Here is a 26,298-nt window from a genome sequence, read left to right on the forward strand (position 1 = left end):
CCTGGAACAGACTTCCCGAGCCCATACACCATGCGCCCTCCCTGCCCATTTTCAAGTCCTTACTCAAAGCCCATCTCTTCTCCCTTGCTTTTGGCGCCTAACCACCTTCCCCATTCATGATACCTATACTGACTACTTAGCTTGTTACCTTTAGATTGTAAGCTCTCTTGAGCAGGGACTGTCCTTCCCCATGTTTAAACTTGTACAGCGCTATAGAAATGCTAAGTAGTAGTAGTAGTAGTTATACTATGGAAACTAAGCTGTGCTGCAAAACTAAGGGGCCCTGTTTACTAAGGTGCGCTAGCGTTTATAGCGCGTGCACAAACTTAGCACACGCTGTGTACCTACACAGCACGTGCTAATGGTTAGTGCGCACTAAAAATGCTAATGCGCCTGTAGCGTGGCTTAGTAAACAGAGCCCTAAAGTTAAAACTCTATACTGAGGTTTCCTGTAACCATCTGACTGTTGTGCTGTACACTGGGATGTTATGGTAAACTCTAGAGTAGTCCCTTAACTGCTAGCCTATGAAATGGTATTAAAGACTTTAAATGCTAAACAAACAAAGAAAACCCTAAATTCCTTAAATTGCCTTTGCTATATAAGTAGAGTAACTTAAAAATAAAGACACTGAGCTAACCTTTTTAACTCAGCCTTTCCCAAGTTTAAAAGCAATTTCCCAGCAAATAACTTACCAATGAAGATTTGCCCTGCTCTGGAAGTCCTCACTTCTGGATGTGCAAAAGGGAAGAGAATAGCAGTGGAGATATACTACTGTTCACCTGGCCAGAATGAACAGACAGATGATAAAATGCTAACAAAAATTAGGGAAACTTAACAAATTTGACAACACAAAAATAGATGATTTCAACTACCCCAATTTTGACCAATCAGGACATGCTAAGAAGGTAAAGTATCTAAAAGAAATAAATGACTGCTTCACGGAACATTGGTTCAGGAACCAAAAAGACTGGGAGCTATTTTAGACCTAGTTTTAAGACGAATACATGATTTGCTATAAGAGGTGATAGCGTTGGGGCCACTTGACAATAGTAATTATAACGTAACCAAATTTGACTTAAAAACTGGAGTGAAGACACTAAAGAAGTCTACTGCACTAGCATTTAACTTTCAAAACGGAGACTATGACAAAATGAGGCAAAAACTAAAAACAGCCAGCTGTAAACTCTTAACATTTTCATCAGGCCCGGATGTTTTGTATAACAGGCCTCAAAATTTTTTATTAAATCAAGGCTGTTTTCTATTCTGTGTCTGTGGGCAAAGAAAGTTTAGTAAATTAGTCCCTTAAGGTGTCTCTACAAACTACTAGCAGAAAATCCCAGACCTGTCAGACCTTTTCAGTGTGTCTCTCCCATTCCTTCCTCGCTGCAAACCCTAACGCCAGCTCCGAGGTGGAGTAGGGTTTGCAGCGAGAGCAGAACCCTTGTTTGGTGTGCTGCCCACTGATCATGAGGGAGAAATGCAGACGACCCGTGTTTGCATGCATTTCCATGCAATTAGCATTCAGAGTTAGCGAGCATGTTATTACATGCGCTTGCTGGCTGTTACCGGGCGGGAGCAAACGTGGGCGCTAGTACAGCACTGTTGGCCTCTAGCACCCACATTTGCTTCTGATCATCAGCCTGCCAGTCTCTCTCTCTCATATACTACCCTCCAGCCTTCAACTAGTCTCTCTCATTTTCCCTCCCCCATAGCCTTTACCCTGTCTTTCTCTTTCTCACTCTCATATTTTTCACTTCCAGCCATCTAATGTTCTCGGAGGACAAGCAGGATGAGTTTTTCACATTGATGGGTGAAGTCATCAGTAGAGCCCCAAGGCAGAGATGCTCCTCTAGAAGCCTTTAGAAGCGAGCTACTATGCATGCATGCATGTGTTCTGTGCGCCATTGCGACCAGTTAATCTTTTGTCTTCCATGGAGCAGAGAGGTCATATTGCTCTTATCTCCCCCTAAGTATGTGTCACGACTATCTTTACAGACATTATATATTTCCTGTCTTGCTTTGTACAGTTCTTGTGTTGCTTTGTACAGTTCTGCTCTGTCCTGTAAGTCGCAGAGCTAGTCCCTTCTCTCCCATTACTGTCCTAGTTAGTTTTTTGGCACTTTAAAGTTTCCTTTTTTTTTTCCCGTGACTCACTAGGTCCCCTTAGGCCCCAAGCACCAGCCAAGCTAAAATTTTGTAAACATTAAGTTGTTTGATTTTCACTTTGGCTATTTTTCCAGCCATGCCTCATAAAATTCCCAGTGGTTTTAAAAAGTGCTCCAAGATCATATCCCTCACAAACACTCATAATTGTTGCTTTAGTGTCTGGGGTCCAGTCATAATCTTTCTTTTTGTAAACTCTGCAGATGTTAGAGAAGCATTAGGGGTTATAAGAAACAGTGCAAACATTTTTGGCAAGTCCAATCCATCAACATCGGCATCAACTGCATCGATGGTTCTGGAGCTGCATTGGACACTGGGGACACATTGACATTGAGGAAGTCTCCCCTGCCTTGACTTCGAGTGTCTCTAGCATCCACCAGAGTTATCCACCCTTGAGGACAAGGAAGGATTCAACGTGCTTGTCAATGCTGAGAGACCCTGATGAACAAACTACACCAACTGAGCTCTCCAGATTGTCCCTTGAGGAATGGATCCAGGTGATGCTCCAGAAGGAGATGGAGCGCCTGCTGGCTCGCTGTGATGCACAGGCTTTGAGGGTGTCAACAACAGGCCTGCGGTGCTCCAGCCTATCTTAGAGGCCCATGCAATTCCTGTTGCACGTTTATTGAGGCCCAGCAGGATGTCAGTCAATACCCATCAAAATGGTATTGGGGTCCAGTCCCTCTGGGAAGGAAGCTTCTTTGGGGCACCAGAGATCATCTGTCCCTTAGCACCCCCACCCAGGACCTGACCAGACTGTCAGTAAAGCGAAGCAGAAACAGACACAGGAGTGCTGTACTTTCAAGAGTCTGAGTTGGACCACTACTGGGTGTGTGATGAAGAGCCAGAGGTCTTCTTGGAGGAGGGGGTCCCTTGGTCTCCTCTCAGACCCCTCCCCTCCACATGAAAGGAGATCATCTCCCCCTGAGGCACTCTCCTTCACCAATTTTGTAAAGGAGATAACCACATTGAGCCTGCAAATAGGTGGGAAAATGTGGGATACAAATGCAATAAATAATAATAATAATAATAAGTTCATCCTATTTTAATTTAGAAACTGAGGATAAGCCCAGTGCCAAGTTATTGGACATCCTTGAGATGAACTCCCTTCCAAAGGATGCTTTGACAGTGCCTGTGCACAGGATCCTTCAGTCTGCATGGAAGTAGTGGGAGATCCCCTTCTCTGTAAAGCCTATTCATAAGAAGGCTAACTCTATGTACAAAGTCCAGAATCTCCCCTATTCAAGAAACTTCAGCTTCCTTATCATTCCATGGTAGTCAAATTCACCCTCAAAAGGGCCATGAGTTCCAAAGCCCACTCCTTAGTGCAGTGGCGTACAAGGGGGGGGCAGTCCGCCCCGGGTGCACGCCGCTGGGGGGTGCCGCGGCGTTTGCCTGCTCCTCAGAGTTCGCTAAACTTCGTTCGTTCGCTGCAGCTCCCTCTGCCCCGGAACAGGTTACTTCCTGTTCCGGGGCAGAGGGAGCTGCAGCGAACGAACAAAGTTTAGCGAACTCGGAGGAGCCCCCCCCCCCCCCAGCGGCGTGCACCCGGGGGGGGGGTCATTTCGCCGAAGGGGGGAGGGAGGTGTCCTATAGCGGGGGGGGGGGGGCGCATTGGCGCTCTGCCCCGGGTGCCATCCAGGCCAGGAACGCCACTGCCTTAGTGTCTCCGGGTAGGGAGGATCAGACATTGGAATCTTTTGGGAGGGAACTGTTTTAGAATGATATGCTCGCTTCCTACATACATTCTTATCAGCTCTTCATGAGCATGCACTTGCTGAACTTAGTGAGCAGTGTGGCGGAGTTCGCAGATACTCTCCCTGCAGATTTCGACAGTTAGTTGCCAAGTAGCAGGAGTTTATAAAGCATCTTGTTCAGGTAACCTTATGGTGTCCAGGACCTCCGCTATGGGTATTGGGATGTGCAGAAAAAGCAGATGGATATCCCTTGCCACAGAGACAGTCTTTTTTATGACAATGTGGGTCACTGACCTAATCAAGAAATGCTCTGAGATCATCAAGTTACTGTCCTGGCTCAGCCTCTTCTTTAAGGAGGTATTCAGGCAGGCTCTACTACTCTAAAAGGCATAGGCCACCTCCACCCTCCCATTCTCCCCAAGTTAACCAGAACCCTAGCTCTCATCCTGGATAGCAGAAGCCTCAGAAGTCCCAACTGGCTCAAGGAACAAGCTTTTGATTGACCCAGGAGAGCACAGCTGCAATAGAAGTAGCAATTCCAGACAACCTACTGGTAGGAGGGAGACTGAATTTTTTCCAAGAAAGTTGGGCCCTTGTAAACTCAAACCAATGAGTTCTCAAAATCATCCAAACAGGCTACACTTTACATTTGGAAACTACTTCACCAGATTGTCCCCCAAGAATGTCAAAATTAAGGTCTCAGCATCAGTAGCTGCTTGAGCAGAAACTCTTTTCCCTTTTGCAGGCTGAAGTGGTCAAACCCATTTGAACTGGGAAAAAAGGCAAATGGTTTTATTCCAAGTATTTCCTCATCACAAAGAAAACAGGGGGCTACTGTCTCATCCTAAACCTAAGGGCCTTAACAAATTCTTGACAAAAATTCAAGATGGTTTCCCTGGACAGCCTACTCCTGTGATTCAGGAACAAAACTGGCTGTGCTCTGGACTGAAATATCTGAGATTCTTAGTAGAGAAACACCACTTCCAGTACTGTGTCCTGCCGTTTGGCTTACCTCAGCTCCCACGGTCTTTACGAAATGTCTAGCAGTAGTTGTGGCATCGCTACACAGACTGGGAGTACATGTGTTTCCCAACCTGGATAATTGGCTAGTCAAGAGCACATTCAAGGAAGGGGTGCAAGAATCCATGTACAGAACTATTCGAGTGCTGGAGCTACTAGGGTCCATCATCAATTATTCCAAGTCCCATCTCAAGCACCTTCAAAGATTGGAATTTATAGGAGCCCTGCTAGATATAGTTCAGGCCAGTGCTTTTCTCCCAGGCCAGTGCTTTTCTCCCAGACCAGCACATAGAAACCCTGATTTCTGTATCATTGCAGGTCACTTGAGAGCCAACAGGTTTTGACTCTGCAGATATTGAGATTGCTAGGTCACATGACCTCAGCAGTGCATGGCATGCCTCCGCATGAGGATGGTCCAATGGACTGTAGCTTCCCAGTGGTCCCAGGCCATGGGGAACCTAGCGGACATCTCTTCTGGAGTATCTATCTTAGTGGATCATTTGATGCAATTTGGACTAGGGCTACCATTATAAATTCCCTTGCATCACAAACCTTTGATGATGGATGTATCCAACCTAGGTTGGGGTGCTCATTTAGATGGGCTCCACACCCAGAGTCAGGGGTCTGCCCAGAAGAGACAATGCCAGTTCAACCTAGAGTTAAGGGCCATATGAAACATAAGGCTTTCAGAGATCAGGTTCTACATCAAATTGTTCTCATTCAAAATTGGACAATCAAGCTGCAATGTATTATCTACCAGCAGGGAGGCACGGGCTCACACCTTCTGTGTCAGGAAGCAGTCAAAATGTGGCAATGGGCTACCACCCACAGGATGTTTCTCAGAGCCACATATCTGGCAGGGGAGAACAACTGTCTGATAGGCTGAGTCGGGTTATGCAACCTCACAAGTGGTCCTTGGTAGCATGGAATGCTTCTACTATTTAGGTTTCTGCCAGGTACTTGTGACCTGGAGTGGCCACTGTTGGAAATAGGATATTGGGCTAGATGGACCATTGGTCTGACCCAGTGTGGCTATTATTTTCTTACATACTAGGCTGAAACAAAAAAAGGGATAAAACTGAAGGCCTGCAACAAACAAGTTGGAACTTAAAAACTGCAAAGAATAAGGTGTAATAATTTTTGTTGGCAGTCTGGAACAGAAGCAAAATGGGCCAGGGTAGGGGTGGAATTGGAATATAGACTCCAAACAAATTTTGAAGGACTGTTTGAGCAAACCAGCTGTCGCAATGGGAGTCTTTTTCTAAACAGCAGTCTGATGTGAATGTGTGGACTGAAAACCACATTGCAGCTCTCTAAATCTCCTCTATGGAGGGTGATCTCCAGTGGACTACTGACATTGCTGTGGCTCGTAAATTAGGAGCTGTGACATAACCCTTCAGGTTCAGCCTAGCCTGGGCATAAGTGATGGAAATTCAATCTGCATTTGCTGATGGCAGACCCATCTTACTGGAGTAAAAAAAAAACAAACAACAAAAAAAAAAACAACCGAAAGATGGATGGACTGTCTAAAGGCTTTAGCCCACTCCAGATAGAAAGCCAAGGCTCTCTTGTAGTCTAAAGTGTGCAGTATGCTTTTGCCAGGATGGGCATGGGGTTTTGGGAAGAATGCTGGCAGAACTGGTAAAGATGAAATTCTGATACTACCTTAGGAAGGAACTTAAGATGCATATGAAAAAAACTACTCTGGTGATGAAATTTAGTGTAAGATGGATGAGCTACTCGAGTCTGGAGCTCACTCACTCTGCATACTGAAGGGACTGCCACCAAAAACAAGACCTTCCAGGTCAGGTACTTCAAGTGACAGGAGTCAAGTGCTTTCATCAGCTGGGTTCGAACAACAGTGAGATCCCATGAAACTGTAGTAGGCATGATGGGGGTTTCACTAACATCAAGCCCCTCATGGCAGTGGCGTACCAAGGGGGGGCAGTGGGGGCGGTCTGCCCCGGGTGCACGCCGCTGGGGGGTGCTGCAGCGCGCACCTGTCAGCTCCGAGTTCGCTAACTTCGCTGCAGCTCCCTCTGCCCCGGAACAGGTTACTTCCTGTTCCGGGGCAGAGGGAGCTGCAGCGAACGAGCGAAGTTAGCGAACTTGGAGCCGACAGGTGCGCGCCGTGGCACCCCCCCCCCACCCCCCAGCAGCGTGCACCCGGGGGGGGGGGGGCGCATCGGCGATCCGCCCCAGGTGTCATCCAGGCTAGGAACGCCACTGCCTCATGGAGTGAACAACTAAAGCCATATAGAAAAAGGCTCTTTTAACTTCTACCTAGTAATGATAAGCGCCAGTTGTGCTGACGTGGACTCTTACAGTTGGTCTTGAGACCAGACTCAAAAAGGTGTTGAAGATATTTAAGCAATTTTTGTGTAGGACGGGAAAGGTTCTAGGGCTTTGCCCTCACACCAGACAGAAAACTTCATCTACTTGAAACTAAGACTTCCTACTAGAAGCTTTCCTTGAAGCAAGTAAAACCTACAAGGCATCAACTTCTAGCCTCTCAACATCCAAGCTCTGAGGGTTATGGCCTGAAAGTTGGGATGTAGAAGGGATCCCTTGTTCTGAGTGTCGGAAAGCACTCCAGTATCCACGGATCCAGGCAAGATAATTCCAGAAGAAGAGGGAACCATATTTGCCACCACCAGTACGGGACGATGAGAATGATGGTTCCCGGTCTTGCTTGAACTTGAGGAGAGTATTCTCTATGAGAAGTATTGAAGGATATGCATACAGAAGACCCTTTTCCCAATTAAGGAGAAAGGCATCCAAAGCTAGTTTGCTGTGTGATCCCAGTCTAGAGCAGTACTGGGGACTTCGTGGTTCAGGTGAATGATAAAGAGATCCACCAAGGTGGTGCCCCACTTTCAGATTTCTTGGGCAATGCAGACTTTGGAATATCTAGGAGTACAGTTCTACGTGACCCAGGGCCAGGTGACTTTCCCAGAGTGGAGAAGACAAAGGCTTCAAGAACAAATTCACTGCTTGTTGCATTTTCCGAATCCACAAGCTTAGGATAATGTTCAGGAGCTGGGCTGTACAACCGTGTCCTTGGAGGTGGTGTCTTGGGCCAGGTCCACTCCAGCAGTCTTTCTTGTCCCGGTGGTTACCGGTTTCTCAGGTCTACAATAAGCGTATCATGTGGAGACCTCTGGCGAAGCACAGTATGTCAGGGTGGCTTCAACTGAACAAGCTCCTCCAAGGTGCATCTCTGGTGTCTCCTCTTTGGATAACTGTAGTCACAGATACCAGCCTGACAGGTTGGAGAGCCCACTGTCTTCAGCATGCTGCTCAAGGTCTATGGAGCCGCATGGCAATGCTGTGGCAGTCCAGTTGGCTGGGGCTCAGAGTGGTACACAGCGCTCTTCAAGCCTTTTAATCTGTTCTGAAAGGCAAACCAGCTTGGGTTTCTCTCAGTAAACATGATGGCAAAGGATTCCATCAACAGGCAGGGCGGCACTCGATGTCTTCCTCTGGCAACAGAATCAAGCCTTCTATTTCACTGGGTGGAAAGGCATTTGCAACAGCTTTTAGCTGCCCACCTAGTGGAAACTCTCAATGGGCATGCGGGTTTCCGTAGCAGTACTTCCCTGGACCCAACGGAATGGGAACTGGTGCTAGACACTTTCCAGCTGGTAACGCGGAGGTGGGGTACTCCCCTAATAGATCTCATGGCGACACGTGTTTCCAGGTTTTTTGGTAGACGGCGAGAGGTCGGTTCAGAAGGCATAAATGCTCTTCTTCAGCCTTGGACGCAGTGGCCTCTAATAGGAATAGGTCTTCACAAAGTCCTCCGACGTCGGGGGTTGGTCATTCAGTTTGCTCTGGATTGGCCCAGGAGGCCGAGGTAAGTGGGCTTGATTCGTTGTCTGGTAGAAAAAACCGTTCACCTTCCTCTGAGTAACAGACTCCTCCGTCAGGGTCCCATTTGGATGGAGGACCCCTCCTGCTTTGTTCTTAAGCCCTGGCTCTTGAGAGGCCAAAATGGAGAAGGAAAGGATATGCTGATGATATCGTTGCATCTTTATTTAGAAACGTGATGGCAGATAGGAGCTAAATGGCCCATCCAGTCTGCCCATCCGCAGCAACCATCCTTTCTCTAAGAGATCCCACGTGCTTGTCCCACACTTTCTTAAAATCAGACACAGTTCTCGTCTCCATCACCTCCACCTGGAGGCGATTCCATGCATCTACCACCCTTTCCGTGAAAAAGTATTTCCTTAGATTACTCCTGAGCCTATAACTTCTTAACTTCATCCTAAGCCCTCTCATCCAGAGTTTTCCTTCATTTGAAAGAGGCTTGCCTCCTGTAAATTAATGCCAGAGGTATTTAAACGACTGTATCATATCCCCTCTCACCCGCCTTTCTTACAAAGTATGCATATTGAGAGTCTTAAGTCTGTCCCCATACACTTTATAAAAGAGACCATTGACCAGTTTTTTAGCCACCCTCTGCATCGACTCCATACTGTTTATATCTTTTCGTAGGCGCAGTCTCCAGAATTGCACACAGTATTCTAAATGGGGCCTCAAGAGAGATTTATACAAGGGCATTGTCACCTTTTTTTCCTGCAGGCAATTCCTCTCCCTATGCACCCAAGCATCCTTCTGGCTTTGATCATCGCCTTTTCTACTTGTTTGATCTTGAGATCATCAAACACAATCACCCCTAAGTCTCGCTTTTCTTTCGTACACAGAAGTACTTCACCCCCTATACTATACCCTTCCCTTGGATTTTTGCAACCTAAGTGTATGACCCTGCATTTTTTTGGCATTAATTCTGAGTTGCCAATTGCTAGACCATTCTTCAAGCTTTACCTGATCCCTCCACATGCTATCCACACCCTCCAGAGTGTCTACCCTATTACAGAGCCTCAAGAGACAAAATTTACCAGACAGTCCTTCTACAATATCACTCACAAGGATGTTAAAAACAGCTGGCCCAAGGACTGATCCCTGTGGTACACCACTGATAACATCCTTTTCCTCATTTACCACTACCCTATGTCTCCTTCCACTTAACCAGTTTTTAGCCCAGTCAGTCACTTTAGTTCCCATACTGAGGGCACTCAGTTTATTTATCAGTCGCCTGTACAGAACCGTGTCAAAGGCTTTGCTAAAATCCAAATGCACCACATCTAGTGTCCCTCTCATATCCAAATGTTTGGTCACCCAGTCAAAGAAATGAATTAGATTTGTCTGACAAGACCTTCCTCTAGTGAAACCATGCTGCCTTGTGTCTTGCAGTCTCATTCAGGTCTACAAACCTCACAATCCTCCACTTTAGAAGCGTTTCCATTAGTTTACTTACCATCAAGGTCAGACTAACAGGTCTGTAATTCCCAACCTCCTCCTTACTTCCACCTTTCTCCAATCCTCCGGGGACCACTCCAGACTCTAAGGAAGCATTGAAGAGGTCAGAAAACAGAGCTGCCAAAACTTCCCCATTGTTGGCGGGTAAAGCAGACTATGAAGGGGGATGCACAGGTGTACACTAGAATGTGGGTGAAGCAGACTGCGAAGGGGGAGGCACAGGTTTACACTAGAATGTGGGAGCTAACCAAAAAGGCCAGCGACTGGCTTGGCATTCTAGGGCTCGCTCACAGAAGTGGATATCCACTCGTGTGCATAGTAGAATTAGATCATCAAGATTCATAGTCAGTTCACACCCGGCCAGTTTGTCCTTAATCTGGGAGGATACGCCTTGCCAGAACATGGCGGCTAGGCTCTCATCATTCCACTCAGCCACTAGGGTCCACAACTGACTGGCATAGACACCTAGGGTCTGTGACCCCTGTCATAAGCTCAATAGCTCCATGGCCGCTGAGGTAGCTTTCCCAGGTTCTTTGAAAACCCTACGAAAATGGACAAGAGACTATGCCAGGTTGTTCAGTATAGGCTCGTTCCTCTCCCAAATAGGGGAGGCCCAGGCAAGAGCAGGGCTGGTAAGGAGGAAAATTAGATAGGCCACTTTGGCCCTATCAGAAACAAAGTCTCTTGAGTGGAGGAGTGGCCTAGTGGTTAGGGTGGTGGACTTTGGTCCTGGGGAACTGAGGAACTGAGTTCGATTCCCACTTCAGGCACAGGCAGCTCGTGACTCTGGGCAAGTCACTTAGCCCTCCATTGCCCCATGTAAGCCGCATTGAGCCTGCCATGAGTGGGAAAGCGCGGGGTACAAATGTAACAACAACAAAAAATACGATTTGACATTAGTTCAAGAACCCCCAGCAGGTTATTGGGTTCCCATTGAAGCAAGAAGGTGTGGCAGTGCGGATCTCCACACCACTGGGAATAACAGCCTGTCCAGATTCTGCAACAGTAGGTGGGGCTGCCACAAGAGTTACATACGGCCTTTGGATATTGTCTATCTGATGAGTCAATGTTTGCACGGTCCCGAATAGCTGTTGCAGCTCGAGCACAAATACTGCAAGGCTGATGACTCTGTCAAGCTACAAGCTGTTGTCATCCTGGTTGATGAGCCCAAGAACTGTAGCTGGGTTCCTGACCACAGCAGACAGGTCACTTCTGAAGCTGAAGGAGAAGAGGCAAGACAAGAGCTTGGCACAGCAGAAAGCTAGGAGACAAGGCTGAAGTTTGGCAAGGCAGGAACCAGTTGCAAAGGCACTCGAGGTGGGACAGGGCTTGCCTAAAAGCTCCCAGGCCGATGATGTTACTCTGCTGCACCCCTCCGTCATCCTGCCCCTAACCCTATAACAATTGGGCTGCTGCACTCGTGCCCTAGGCGGAAGTGCACGACAGTGGGCGTAGAAGTACACCATAGCACAAGCCGCTCTGAGGGCTAAGTGCAGCGGGGTCAGGGCCATCACAGTGTCTTAATATTGAACCACACCATCCGGTGATCGCTAGATGCCAAATGATCACCCACCGTAACATCAGAAACATTCTCCTCTTTTGTAAGCACCAGATCCAGAATTGTCTCCTTCTGCATGGGTTTATTTATTTATTTATTGCATTTGTATCCCACATTTTCTCACCTTTTTGCGGGTTCAGTGTAGCTTACAATATGAGATGAATGATGGAAATACAGTTTGTTACAAATTGGTTATGGATTACATTGTGCAGAGTTATGCGAGACAATCGAAGTGTCGTTAAGGAATGTAACAATGGAACACAAACCTTGAAGCGTTGGAAGGAGACAATGAGAGCTTAAAGGGCGATAATAAGGCATAAAGACATATGGTATGCATATTTCTGTGAGTAGAGGTATGAGTGATGCGAGATTACGGGGGATGAGAGTTCAGAAGTGGATGTATGATGCATTAGTGAACAGTGAGTGTGGACTTTATGTGTTTTGGCTCTTTCCGTAAATTTTTTCAAAAAGATGGGTCTTCAATAATCTGCGGAAGGAAGCTTGCTCGTGGATCGTTCTTAAGTTGCGCGGCAGTGTATTCCAAAACTGCGTGCTCATGTGAGAGAAGGTTGACACGTGTAGCATCTTGTATTTCAAGCCCTTGCAATTGGGGAAGTGGAGGTTGAGGAAGGTTCGGGATTATCTTTTGGCGTTTCTGGGTGGTAAGTCTATTAACTCAGACATGTAGGCTGGGGCTTCGCCGTGAATGATTTTGTGGACTAATGTGCATACTTTAAAAGTGACGCGTTCTTTGAGTGGAAGCCAGTGCAGTTTCTCTCGTAGTGGTTTTGCACTTTCATATTTTGGCTTTCCAAAGATGAGTCTGGCTGCCGTATTTTGGGCCATTTGAAGTTTTCTCAGTGTTTGCTCTTTTGCAACCTGCGTAAAGTGAGTTGCAGTAATCCAGATGGCTAAGTACGAGAGATTGTACTAGGCTGCGAAAGACTGATCTTGGGAAGAATGGTCTTATCCTTTTCAGTTTCCACATGCAGTAAAACATCTTTTTAGTAGTGTTGTTTGCGTGAGTTTCGAGTGTTAGGTGGCGGTCGATAGTGACTCCAAGGATTTTTAGCGTTTCTGAGATTGGAAGGTTTAGGTTTGGTGTGTTTATAGCAGTAAATTCCTTTGTGTTGTATTGGGAGGTGAGTATCAGGCATTGAGTTTTTTCTGCATTTAATTTCAGACGAAATGCATCTGCCCATGTGTTCATGATGTATAAGCTTTGATTGATTTCGTTGAATATTTCATTAATGTCTTGTTTGAAAGGGATGTATATTGTCACATCATCAGCGTAGATATATGGGTTGAGGTTATGGTTTGATAGGAGTTTTGCCAGAGGGATCATCATTAGGTTGAAAATGGTTGGTGAGAGAGGTGATCCTTGTGGTACTCCACATTCAGGTGTCCATGCCTTAGACGTGGTCGAATTTGATGTGACTTGGTACGAACATTGGGTTAGGAACCCCTTGAACCAATTCAGGACATTTCCTCCAATGCCAAAGTATTCGAGTATGTGTAATAGGATTCCGTGGTCAACCATATCGAAGGCACTTGACATGTCAAATTGTAGGAGGAGTATGTTGTTGCCAGTCGCAATTATTTGTTTAAATTTAGTCATAAGGGTGACTAATACTGTTTCTGTGCTATGATTCGACCGGAATCCTGATTGGGCATCATGCAGTATAGCGAATGCTACATACCTGTAGAAGGTATTCTCCGAGGACAGCAGGCTGATTGTTCTCACTGATGGGTGACGTCCACGGCAGCCCCTCCAATCGGAAACTTCACTAGCAAAGTCCTTTGCTAGCCCTCGCGCGCCCGCGCGCACCGCGCATGCGCGGCCGTCTTCCCGCCCGAAACCGGCTCGAGCCGGCCAGTCCAGTATGTAGCAAGACAATACACTTCAAGGGAAGACACAACTCCAAAGGGGAGGCGGGCGGGTTTGTGAGAACAATCAGCCTGCTGTCCTCGGAGAATACCTTCTACAGGTATGTAGCATTCGCTTTCTCCGAGGACAAGCAGGCTGCTTGTTCTCACTGATGGGGTATCCCTAGCCCCCAGGCTCACTCAAAACAACAACCATGGTCAATTGGGCCTCGCAACGGCGAGGACATAACTGAGATTGACCTAAAAAATTTACCAACTAACTGAGAGTGTAGCCTGGAACAGAACAAACAGGGCCCTCGGGGGGTGGAGTTGGATCCTAAAGCCCAAACAGGTTCTGAAGAACTGACTGCCCGAACCGACTGTCGCGTCGGGTATCCTGCTGCAGGCAGTAATGAGATGTGAATGTGTGGACAGATGACCACGTCGCAGCTTTGCAAATTTCTTCAATGGAGGCTGACTTCAAGTGGGCTACCGACGCAGCCATGGCTCTAACATTATGAGCCGTGACATGACCCTCAAGAGCCAGCCCCGCCTGGGCGTAAGTGAAGGAAATGCAATCTGCTAGCCAATTGGATATGGTGCGTTTCCCTACAGCCACTCCCCTCCTATTGGGGTCAAAAGAAACAAACAATTGGGCGGACTGTCTGGTGGGCTGTGTCCGCTCCAGGTAGAAGGCCAATGCTCTCTTGCAGTCCAATGTGTGCAGCTGACGTTCAGCAGGGCAGGAATGAGGACGGGGAAAGAATGTTGGCAAGACAATTGACTGGTTCAGATGGAACTCCGACACGACCTTTGGCAGAAACTTAGGGTGAGTGCGGAGGACTACTCTGTTGTGATGAAATTTGGTGTAAGGGGCCTGGGCTACCAGGGCCTGAAGCTCACTGACTCTACGAGCCGAAGTAACTGCCACCAAGAAAATGACCTTCCAGGTCAAGTACTTCGGATGGCAGGAATTCAGTGGCTCAAAAGGAGGTTTCATCAGCTGGGTGAGAACGACATTGAGATCCCATGACACTGTAGGAGGCTTGACAGGGGGCTTTGACAAAAGCAAACCTCTCATGAAGCGAACAACTAAAGGCTGTCCTGAGATCGGCTTACCTTCCACTTGGTAATGGTATGCACTGATTGCACTAAGGTGAACCCTTACGGAGTTGGTCTTGAGACCAGACTCAGACAAGTGCAGAAGGTATTCAAGCAGGGTCTGTGTAGGACAAGAGCGAGGATCTAGGGCCTTGCTGTCACACCAGACGGCAAACCTCCTCCAATGAAAGAAGTAACTTCTCTTAGTGGAGTCTTTCCTGGAAGCAAGCAAGATGCGGGAGACACCCTCTGGCAGACCCAAAGAGGCAAAGTCTACGCCCTCAACATCCAGGCCGTGAGAGCCAGGGACTGGAGGTTGGGATGCAGAAGAGCCCCGTCGTCCTGCGTGATGAGGGTCGGAAAACACTCCAATCTCCACGGTTCTTCGGAGGATAACTCCAGAAGAAGAGGGAACCAGATCTGACGCGGCCAAAAGGGAGCAATCAGAATCATGGTGCCTCGGTCTTGCTTGAGTTTCAACAAAGTCTTCCCCACCAGAGGTATGGGAGGATAAGCATACAGCAGACCTTCCCCCCAATCCAGGAGGAAGGCATCCGACGCCAGTCTGCCGTGGGCCTGAAGCCTGGAACAGAACTGAGGGACCTTGTGGTTCACTTGAGATGCGAAGAGATCCACCAGGGGGGTGCCCCACGCCTGGAAGATCTGTCGCACCACACGGGAATTGAGCGACCACTCGTGAGGTTGCATAATCCTGCTCAACCTGTCGGCCAGACTGTTGTTTACGCCTGCCAGATATGTGGCTTGGAGCACCATGCCCTGACGGCGAGCCCAGAGCCACATGCTGACGGCTTCCTGACACAGGGGGCGAGATCCGGTGCCCCCCTGCTTGTTGACATAGTACATGGCAACCTGATTGTCTGTCTGAATTTGGATAATTTGGTGGGACAGCCGATCTCTGAAAGCCTTCAGAGCGTTCCAGATCGCTCGCAACTCCAGAAGATTGATCTGTAGATCGCGTTCCTGGAGGGACCAACTTCCTTGGGTGTGAAGCCCATCGACATGAGCTCCCCATCCCAGGAGAGACGCATCCGTGGTCAGCACTTTTTGTGGCTGAGGAATTTGGAAGGGACGTCCCAGAGTCAAATTGGAGCAAATCGTCCACCAAAACAGGGATGCGAGAAAACTCGTGGACAGGTGGATCACGTCCTCTAGACCCCCAGCGGCCTGATACCACTGGGAGGCTAGGGTCCATTGAGCAGATCTCATGTGAAGGCGGGCCATGGGAGTCACATGAACTGTGGAGGCCATGTGGCCCAGCAATCTCAACATCTGCCGAGCTGTGATCTGCTGGGACGCTCGCACCCGCGAGACGAGGGACAACAAGTTGTTGGCTCTCGTCTCTGGGAGATAGGCGCGAGCCGTCCGAGAATCCAGCAGGGCTCCGATGAATTCGAGTTTCTGCACTGGGAGAAGATGGGACTTTGGGTAATTTATCACAAACCCCAGTAGCTCCAGGAGGCGAATAGTCATCTGCATGGACTGCAGGGCTCCTGCCTCGGATGTGTTCTTCACCAGCCAATCGTCGAGATATGGGAACACGTGCACCCCCAGCCTGCGAAGCGCCGCTGCTACCACAGCGAGGCACTTTGTGAACACCCTGGGTGCAGAGGCGAGCCCAAAGGGTAGCACACAGTACTGGAAGTGGCGTGTGCCCAGCTGAAATCGCAGATACTGTCTGTGAGCTGGCAGTATCGGGATGTGTGTATAGGCATCCTTCAAGTCCAGAGAGCATAGCCAATCGTTTTGCTGAATCATGGGGAGAAGGGTGCCCAGGGAAAGCATCCTGAACTTTTCTTTTACGAGATACTTGTTCAGGGCCCTTAGGTCTAGGATGGGACGCATCCCCCCTGTTTTCTTTTCCACAAGGAAGTACCTGGAATAGAATCCCAGCCCTTCTTGCCCGGATGGCACGGGCTCGACCGCATTGGCGCTGAGAAGGGCGGAGAGTTCCTCTGCAAGTACCTGCTTGTGCTGGAAGCTGTAAGACTGAGCTCCCGGTGGACAATTTGGAGGTTTTAAGGCCAAATTGAGGGTGTATCCTTGCCGGACTATTTGGAGAACCCACTGATCGGAGGTTATGAGAGGCCACCTTTGGTGAAAAGCTTTCAACCTCCCTCCGACTGGCAGGTCGCCCGGCACTGACACTTGGATGTCGGCTATGCTCTGCTGGAGCCAGTCAAAAGCTCGCCCCTTGCTTTTGCTGGGGAGCCGCGGGGCCTTGCTGAGGCGTACGCTGCTGACGAGAGCGAGCGCGCTGGGGCTTAGCCTGGGCCGCAGGCTGTCGGGAAGGAGGATTGTACCTACGCTTACCAGAAGTATAGGGAACAGTCTTCCTTCCCCCGAAAAATCGTCTACCTGTAGAGGTAGAAGCTGAAGGCTGCCGGCGGGCGAATTTGTCGAATGCGGTGTCCCGCTGGTGGAGAGACTCTACCACCTGTTCGACTTTTTCGCCAAAAATGTTATCCGCACGGCAAGGCGAGTCCGCAATCCGCTGCTGGATTCTATTCTCCAGGTCGGCGGCACGCAGCCATGAGAGCCTGCGCATCACCACACCTTGAGCAGCGGCCCTGGACGCAACATCAAAAGTGTCATAAACTCCTCTGGCCAGGAATTTTCTGCACGCCTTCAGCTGCCTGACCACCTCCTGAAAAGGCTTGGCTTGCTCAGGGGGAAGAGCATCAACCAAGCCCGCCAACTGCCGCACATTGTTCCGCATGTGGATGCTCGTGTAGAGCTGGTAAGACTGGATCTTGGACACGAGCATAGAGGAATGGTAGGCCTTCCTCCCAAAGGAGTCTAAGGTTCTAGAGTCTTTGCCCGGGGGCGCCGAAGCATGCTCTCTAGAACTCTTAGCCTTCTTTAGGGCCAGATCCACAACTCCAGAGTCGTGAGGCAACTGGGTGCGCATCAGCTCTGGGTCCCCATGGATCCGGTACTGGGACTCGATCTTCTTGGGGAAGTGGGGATTAGTTAGAGGTTTCGTCCAGTTCGCAAGCAATGTCTTTTTTAGGACATGATGCAAGGGAACAGTGGACGCTTCCTTAGGTGGAGAAGGATAGTCCAGGAGCTCAAACATTTCAGCCCTGGGCTCGTCCTCCACAACCACCGGGAAGGGGATGGCCGTAGACATCTCCCGGACAAAGGAAGCAAAAGACAGACTCTCAGGAGGAGAAAGCTGTCTTTCAGGAGAGGGAGTGGGATCAGAAGGAAGACCCTCAGACTCCTCGTCAGAGAAATATCTGGGATCTTCTTCTTCTTCCCACGAGGCCTCACCCTCGGTGTCAGACACAAGTTCACGGACCTGCGTCTGCAACCGGGCCCGGCTCGACTCCGTGGAGCCACGTCCACGATGGGGGCGTCGAGAGGTAGACTCCCTCGCCCGCATCGGCGAAGCTCCCTCCGCCGACGTAGTCGGGGAGCCCTCCTGGGAGGTGGCCGCAGTCGGCACCGCACGCGGGTACCGACGTCGGGGACCTCACCCCGGGCGATGGGCCAGCCGGCGCCACGCTCGACGGTACCGGAGGCGCAAGCACCGCCGGTACCGGAGGGGTAGGGCGCAACAGCTCCCCCAGAATCTCTGGGAGAACGGCCCGGAGGCTCTCGTTCAGAGCGGCTGCAGAGAAAGGCATGGAGGTCGATGCAGGCGTCGACGTCAGTACCTGTTCCGGGCGTGGAGGCTGTTCCGGGCTGTCCAGAGCGGAGCGCATCGACACCTCCTGAACAGAGGGTGAGCGGTCCTCTCGGTGCCGATGCCTGCTGGGTGCCGACTCCCTCGGCGACCCAGAGCTCTCGGTGCCGACGCGGGGAGGGGACCGGTGTCGATGCTTCTTCGACTTCTTCCGAAGCATGTCACCGGAGCTCCCCGGCACCGACGAGGAGGACGTCGAATCCACCCGTCGCTTCCTCGGGGCCGAGACCGAAGAGGGTCGATCTCGGGGGGGCTGTACCGCAGGAGCCCTCAGGGTAGGAGGAGACCCACCCGAGGGCTCACCGCCACCAGCAGGGGAATGGACAGCCCTCACCTGCACTCCACCCGATGCACCACCGTCCGACGACATCAGCAGACGAGGTCCTGGTACCACCGACGTCGATGCAGCTATCCGATGTCTCGGCGCCGATGCAGAGGCCCGATGCCTCGATGCGCTCGATGCAAGGGCGGCCGAGGAAGATGGTCTGGACGCTGACGACGTCGATGCACTCGAAGATCCCGGTGCCGATGCCGACGAAGAGCCCGAGAACAACACGTTCCACTGGGCTAGTCTCGCTACCTGAGTCCGCCTTTGAAGCAGGGAACACAGACTGCAGTTCTGAGGGCGGTGCTCGGCCCCCAGACACTGAAGACACGACGAGTGTCGATCAGTGAGCGAGATAACCCGGGCGCACTGGGTGCACTTCTTGAAGCCGCTGGAAGGCTTCGATGTCATGGGCGGAAAAATCACGCCGGCGAAATCAAAAGCCGAAATGGCGAAAATTGAAGCACCAAAATTTAGAGGGAGAAAAATCTCGACCGAGGCCAAAAAGAGGCCTACCCCGACGACGAAAGAAAACTTACCGGGGCAAAAAGCTGGAAGTACGGGGAGGATTGACACGAAACCCGGTGGAGGGTTTCCGGAGCACTTCCCGACTTTAGAAAAGCTTTTCCGAAGAAAAAACACGCTCAAACAACAATTTGGACGCGCGAGGTCAACTTTCCGGGGCCCGACACGGCGAAACACGACCGTACCGAGTGCGGACAAAAGAAGACTGGCCGGCTCGAGCCGGTTTCGGGCGGGAAGACGGCCGCGCATGCGCGGTGCGCGCGGGCGCGAGGGCTAGCAAAGGACTTTGCTAGTGAAGTTTCCGATTGGAGGGGCTGCCGTGGACGTCACCCATCAGTGAGAACAAGCAGCCTGCTTGTCCTCGGAGAATGAGTGTTTGTTTAGATAGTTTGTGAGTTGTTTAGTTACCATTCCTTCGGTTATTTTGGTTATTAGTGGTATGGATGCTACTGGCCTGTAGTTGGTTAATTCACTCGTGCTTTTTTTTGTATCTTTAGGAATTGGGGTGAGTAAGATTTTTCCTTTTTCTTTTGGGAAAAGTCCGTTTTGTAGCATGAAGTTCACATGGTTCGTTAGGTCTGTTATGAATTGTTGAGGAGCAGATTTCATGAGGTTATTTGGGCATGTGTCTAGTTTGCAGTGGGATTTGGCATATCTTTTGAGAGTTTCAGAGATGGGGTCTTCTGATAGTATTTCGAATTCGGTCCATGTTCTGTCTGCTGGGTGTGTTCCTTCTTCTGGATCTAGACAATCTAAAAGTGTGGCATACTCAATAGGGCTAACGGGTATTTTGAGTCGTAGTTGTATAATTTTCTCCTTGAAGTATTTCGCAAGGTTGTTCACATCTGGCATATTTTTGCCATTGCTTGTAACTGGTGTGGTGTCTAACAGTTTGTTCACAAGGTTGAAGAGTTTATGTGTGTCTTTGTAGTTTGGTCCTATTATTGTTTTGTAATGTAGTCTTTTGGTCTGTTTTATGGTGTATTTGTATTTTCTTTGAAGTAATTTCCAGGCGTTTAGTGTTTGTTCGTCTCTCTTTTTGTTCCATTCTCGTTCTAGTTTCCTGACTTGTGTTTTAAGTTTTTTCAGCTCTTCGGTGAACCATGGATTTGCTTTTTTCCTGTGTGATGTTCTGGTTTGGATTGGGGCGATTTTGTCTAATGTTGTTGTACATAGATCGTCCCATTCTTGGAGGAATTGGATGGTGTCAGCGTTTGTTGACCATTCGTTCTGGTAGATCTGTTGCCAGAATATTGTGGGGTCTATTTTTCCTCTTGTTGTGTATGTTGTTTGCTCCTGTTTATTGATTGTGTTTATGTGTGTTTTTCGCCAGCAGAGAGAGACATTTGCTTTATGGTGGTCTGACCATAATGTAGGTGTCCATCTTGTGTCAGTGAGTATGATAGTTGAGTCCGGTTCCAATTTGTTTGTTATGATATCAAGTGTGTGTCCTTTTTGTGTGTTGGTTGCATGTTGGGTACTTGCAGATCCCAGAGCTTTAGGAATTCTTTGCATTCTCGTGTGCTTGGTGAGGTGTCATCTTCTAGGTGTAGGTTGATGTCTCCTAATATAAGGATGTTTGAGGCAGATACGCAGGAGTTCGAGATGAAATCCATGAGTTGTGCTTGGGAGTCTTGCCATTTTCCTGGTGGCCTGTAGAATAGGATTGTGTTAAGGTGTCCTAATAGGTTTGGATGATTAATTCTTGTCGATGCAATTTCAAGTTGTGGCGAGGTAGATGCACCCGTGATTGTGATGGTGAATTCGGGTTTGTAGATAATGACTATTCCGCCTCCTCTTTTTTTTCCATTTCTTGTCCAGTGGGTGATTTTGTATTCTGGTGGGCATGTTTCTAAGATGGCGGGGTTTGTGGTGCTCTGGAACCAGGTTTCTGTGATAAACAGAAGGTCTAAATTATCTGTGGTAATCCAGTCTAGTATGTCTACTGAATTGCTTACTGCTGATCTTGCATTGATGTATCCTAGTTGGATTGAGTGGTATGGTTCCGTGGGGGGGTTCAATGTGTTTATTTTTATTAGTTGTCTGTTCCTTTGGTGTTTGAATTTGTTGTTGTTGTTGTTGTTTTCCTCTTTTGGTCGGTGGTATTCATAACCGGGGATTATTCCTTCTGGTTGGTTATTGTGTCTTTGGTTTGGTGGGTTGTTGATAGGTTGTACATAGGATTGTTGTATTGTGGGTAAGTTGTTATGGGTGTTCTTTAGGGTGGGCATTGTGTGTATGTGAGTGCTGTGTGCTTTGTGAGTAATGGGGTTGCTGTTATCTGGGATGTAGGTTGTGTTTGCGTATAGGAGTAGTGAGAGACAATGGATGGTTAGGAGTGTTTTACTGGTATTCATATCTATGTCTAAGGCGCTGTTGCAAACATTCAGCTGGTTTACATTCAAGCGAATCAGAGCTTACGTTTGCATTGAAGCTTGGTAGTTCAGAGTTTACATTTGCATTTGAGCTTGGCTACAATTCAAAGCGAGGTAAAGCTTACATTTGATTTAAGCTTGGCAACAATTCAAAGCAAGGCCAGCCTACATTTGCATTTAAACTTGGCAACAGTTCCTACTGATAGTGCTAGTTTGTAGTAAGGCGGTTCATACGTTTGTGCTAACATTTAAAGCGTTGATTAATTAGGTGTGGCAATCATTAATAATGCAAGGCAAATGGGACATTGAAAAGCAGAGCCCTAAGGCAAAACAATTGAGAGATCCTGAGATACATTTCAGGGTAGCAAAGCAATTGAGAGATCTTGAGGTACATTTAACAATAGCAAGGCAATTGAGAGATCCTGAGATACATTTAAGAGTAGCAAAGCAATAGAGAGATCTTGAGATATATTTAAAAGTAGCAAAGCAGTTAAGACAGTTTAGGCTAGCCAAGTTCTTAAGAGTTTCTTACTTCAGCATTTCAGCAGACACTGTAGCAATTCAATGGAGCGTATACGCTTGCAATTTGTCAGGGAAGTACCTGCTACAATGTTCTAACAGCAGACAAAGAGAGTTGGCCTGTGAGGGCAGATGGTCTGGAAATGTGTTCCCCCAACTGCTTTCGCCGCCGGGATTCAGTACTCAGTAGTGGAAGCAGAGATTAAGCATTTGGCTTCTTTGCTTACAGAGGACTGGATAGTTCACTTCCATTCCTGTCTATTAAACCTCCACGCAGCAGCTCATAGGTTTGTTTGCTCTGAATGAGTGTATGGCAATGGCTGCTCCAGGGGAGTGGAAGCAGAGATTCTCCAAATTGGCTTCCTGTTAGCAGTGGACTAGACAGCATCGCTCTGGGGTAGTTGGGGAAGGGAAGCGCTCGCTTACCGGATCTCGGCTGCAGGGTCGCTGTTGCATCGGATCCAGGCTGGTCCAGGTCGCGGACATGTGGTTCTCGGCTCGGAGTGGCTCGCCCGTCTTCCCTGCCTCGGCTGGACCAGCGGGCGGCCCCAGCTACAGGTGGCCAGTCGGGCGGGAAGCAGAGCTGGGCTGTGCACGTCGCCGGGTGGGCCCTGCAAAATTCTGGACCGACGGGAGGCCTCAGCCGCAGGCAGCCAGTCGGGTGGAAGGCAGAGTTGGGCTGCAAACGCTATCGTGCAGGTCTCACGTGGAGAGAGGCTCGCATGCCTCCTTCCACTGCGGAGATGTGGCTGTGCGTCTCGGCGGCGTCCCGGTGATTCCACCGGTCTACGCCAGTCAGGATCTCATTGATTGCCCCTCACCACTCGCCACCGGGTAGGCCCTGCGTTGTCCTCCGAGAGGAGAGGTTCGTCTGCCTCTCCCTGCTCTGGATATGTGGCGGTGCATTTCGGCGGCGTCTCCGATGAGTCCACCGTCCTCTGCCGGTCCGGATATCACCGATCGGTGTTGATCGGATCGGCAGGCTCAGATAGGCCCAGGTGGTCCTTGCCGGCCAGGGATGCGTTACAGCCTCGTGGCGAATAGCAGACAGGTCGTCTCGGGTTTGTTCAGCCCTGCTGGAGTTCAGCCCGTGGTCCTGCAGCTCCCCAGTCGGCTTCGGATCTGTTCCGTTTCAGTTCCGGTCCATTCCGGTCCGGTTTTGAATGGCGTTGGATGGTCAAGTAGGTCTTTTTTTTTTTTGGACCTCAGGAGCTCCTTACCTGTCGGCCATCTTTGCTTGTTTTGGGTTCTGTTACCAACTGCTGGAACAATTCTTCTGGTAGAGAATCCAAGATCCCCTTATTTCTAGATGACCTCGCATCAGGGACACCCTAATCAACGTCCAGCGTGTTAAAATCACCTATCAATAGTACTTCTCCTTTCATAGCTATCTTGTGAATGTCTTCAATTAAATCTCTGTCCATTTCTTCTGATTGTGAGGGAGGCCTGTATATCACACCAATGTAAATACTTTTTCCATTCCCTCTTTCAAGATTAACCCACAGTACTTTTTCCTTACCCCATATGTCCTGCAATTCTGTCACTTTAATATTATTCCTAACATATAATGCCACTCCTCCACCCTATTTTCTTACCCTGTCTTTCCTGAATAGATTATAGCCAGGTATAATTATATCCCAGTCATGGTTTCCTCGAAGGTGTATATAAAGGAGGTACTTAGTTCTCATTGTATACTTTTTCCAAGCATTATATGGATGTTGTGGTTGGAGCAGACTCTTCTTTCAGCCGTTCGGTGCTGTCCATGGGCGTTTCAGATTCCCACCCTACATGAGGATTGCTTTGCTATATTCTGGATTCATTTGCTGCAGGTGCTAAGGAAGAAAAAATTATGACTTAACCTTATAATTTTCTTCCCTTTAACTGCAGCAGATGAATCCAAAACCCCACCCTTCTTCAGTGGTCTGTTCTCATGGTTTGTTCATTTCCCTGTTTAGGATAATGGCTCATTTTGGTGTTAAGTTTTTACTGTTTTCTACTATTCATGCGTCTCGTCTTTATTCCTTCTGCTTTGTTTTGAGAAATACTGCCTAACCAAGGAGCATACCATCCTGTAAGACAGTTCAATGCTATCTCCACCTGCTGGTAGATGGTCACAACCCACTAGTCTCTGGATTTATCTGCTGCAGTTAAAGGAAAGAAAATTATCAGGTAATTTCATAATTTTTGCTTTCTATTGAAGAAAAGAAGGTGCATCCTGTAAATACCAGTTGAAATCTACATCTTTTATATTAGACTGACTGGTTCTGTGCAGCAACAGTGGGCAGAACACACGTACAAATGCATGGTAGCTCACTTCTAAAGGCTTTCTAGATTTAGGGCTCCATCGATAACGTCACCCATCAATGTGAATATTCAACCTGCTGTCTTCAGAGAGTACCTTCTATAGGTGAGTAACTTCACTTGCTTGGGAGTCTGCCACCTCTTCCCCTTACCTTGTTATTTGCAGAGCTGCCCCAAAAACAGAATACCTCCCACATCCACACAACAATTTGCTCTCTGTAAGCTTGAGCCATGCTGATTAATTGATTGATTGAGTTACATTTAGCTCACACCTTTTTCAGTAGTAGTTCAAGATGAGTTACATTGAGGTACACTACATATTTCCCTGTCCTCAGAGTGCTTACTATCTAATTTTATATCTGTGGCAATGGAGGGTTAAGTGACGTGCCCAAGAGCACAAGGAGCAGCAGCAACAGGATTTGAACCTAATGTTTGTTGGTTGTCAGCCCACTGCTCTAACTTATAGTCTATTCTTTCACTGCAAGGGTCAAATGTAGTAAATGTAGTAAATTCTCATTTAGGGTTGGGGCTGCATACATAGCACTGGCACCTGTGTGAGTAAAGCTTGAGCAGTCATTAATTACATTCTCAAGGATTTTTCAGGTTGTCTCATTTTTATGCAGTTCATCTCTCTGCACTCAAGACTAATTTATCTCCTTGCAGGTGACAGAAATCCTGGATTACTGGGGTCCAAATTCAGGCCCACTGACTTGGCGTCTCACCCCTGCAGAGGTTCGACAGGTTCTTGCACTACGAATGGACTTCCGCAGCGAGGATATTAAGAGACTTCGCCTATAGTGGGCAGATGGTCATTGGAAGGCAAATCCCTGCCCAGATATACACTGTACTGGCAAAGTCATCCTGGCTGTTTTCTGCCCTGTCTTACCAGAATGGGGGCAGAGAGGTCTGGAGTACAGAGCCTAGAGCCAAAATTCCTTCAGTGCAACTGGATAAGTGGTGTGAGAGTGGGATTTTAGGCATTTGGGAAAGGTGAAGGAACTGAGCCATGGCAAGAGCCAGCAGGACATTGTCAGAAAATAAGTCATTGTTCTTGCTTTCTCAATAATTGTATATATTAGCTGATTCCTGGGACATTTATTTCCTGGTGTTTTTATTCTGGATTCTGACAGTTCCAGCTGTGAGTTCCATTTTAGTCTCCTCTCTGGAGTTTGGTTGGTTTCAGGGTACAAGGCAATTGCTAGACCAGGCAGGTTGTTTCTCCATCTGATCTCCCTGCAGAAGTGCTGGAAGTAAAAGGTAACAGACTGTTGCATTTGAAAAGCTTCCTACCTGTGCAAAAAAACTATTCCTTAAATTAGTTAGGATAGAACATTATTTAGATCTGTACCAAATGGCCATAGGTACTATGATACTGTTGAACATATTATATGAGAAAATTATTTATCTGTTTGTAATATACACCAGATAGCTGCTGATCAAGGTGGCTTTATTTGGTACTGGAGTGTGCAAAGTATCTAGTTTGGTCAGGGCAGGTAACTCATAGGTGTAAAATTGACCTACAGTGGCAAAACGCAAAATCTTGTCTTCACGCTGGAATGGCAGAGAATGTAGAAGTCTCTTACCCGCTTTCATTGTGAACTTCCTTTAGAAAGTTGGCTAGTGCTCAGCTTCAGCCAGTGGTATTTACTAGCAGTTTTTGAGGTTGTGTTTTCTGGATACTTGTGATGAATATGCATAAATAATATTTGCATTTATACAATGTCCACTGTATGGAAGTTTCTCATGTATATTCAGCAGAAATAGCATATAAACTTAAAACTATTTGCAGTTCTTGTAAATACCACTGGCTTAGAAT

General features: G+C 48.3%; 1 pseudogene; it reads left to right on the forward strand.

Moving 5' to 3' along the window:
- LOC115471303 overlaps nt 1-26,100 on the forward strand; it is a 101,184-nt pseudogene extending 75,084 nt beyond the window's left edge.
- Nucleotides 26,101-26,298: the final 198 nt, after the last annotated feature.

The sequence above is a fragment of the Microcaecilia unicolor genome, chromosome 5 (genome assembly GCF_901765095.1).
Source record: "Microcaecilia unicolor chromosome 5, aMicUni1.1, whole genome shotgun sequence".
In the NCBI taxonomy this organism is placed as follows: domain Eukaryota; kingdom Metazoa; phylum Chordata; class Amphibia; order Gymnophiona; family Siphonopidae; genus Microcaecilia; species Microcaecilia unicolor.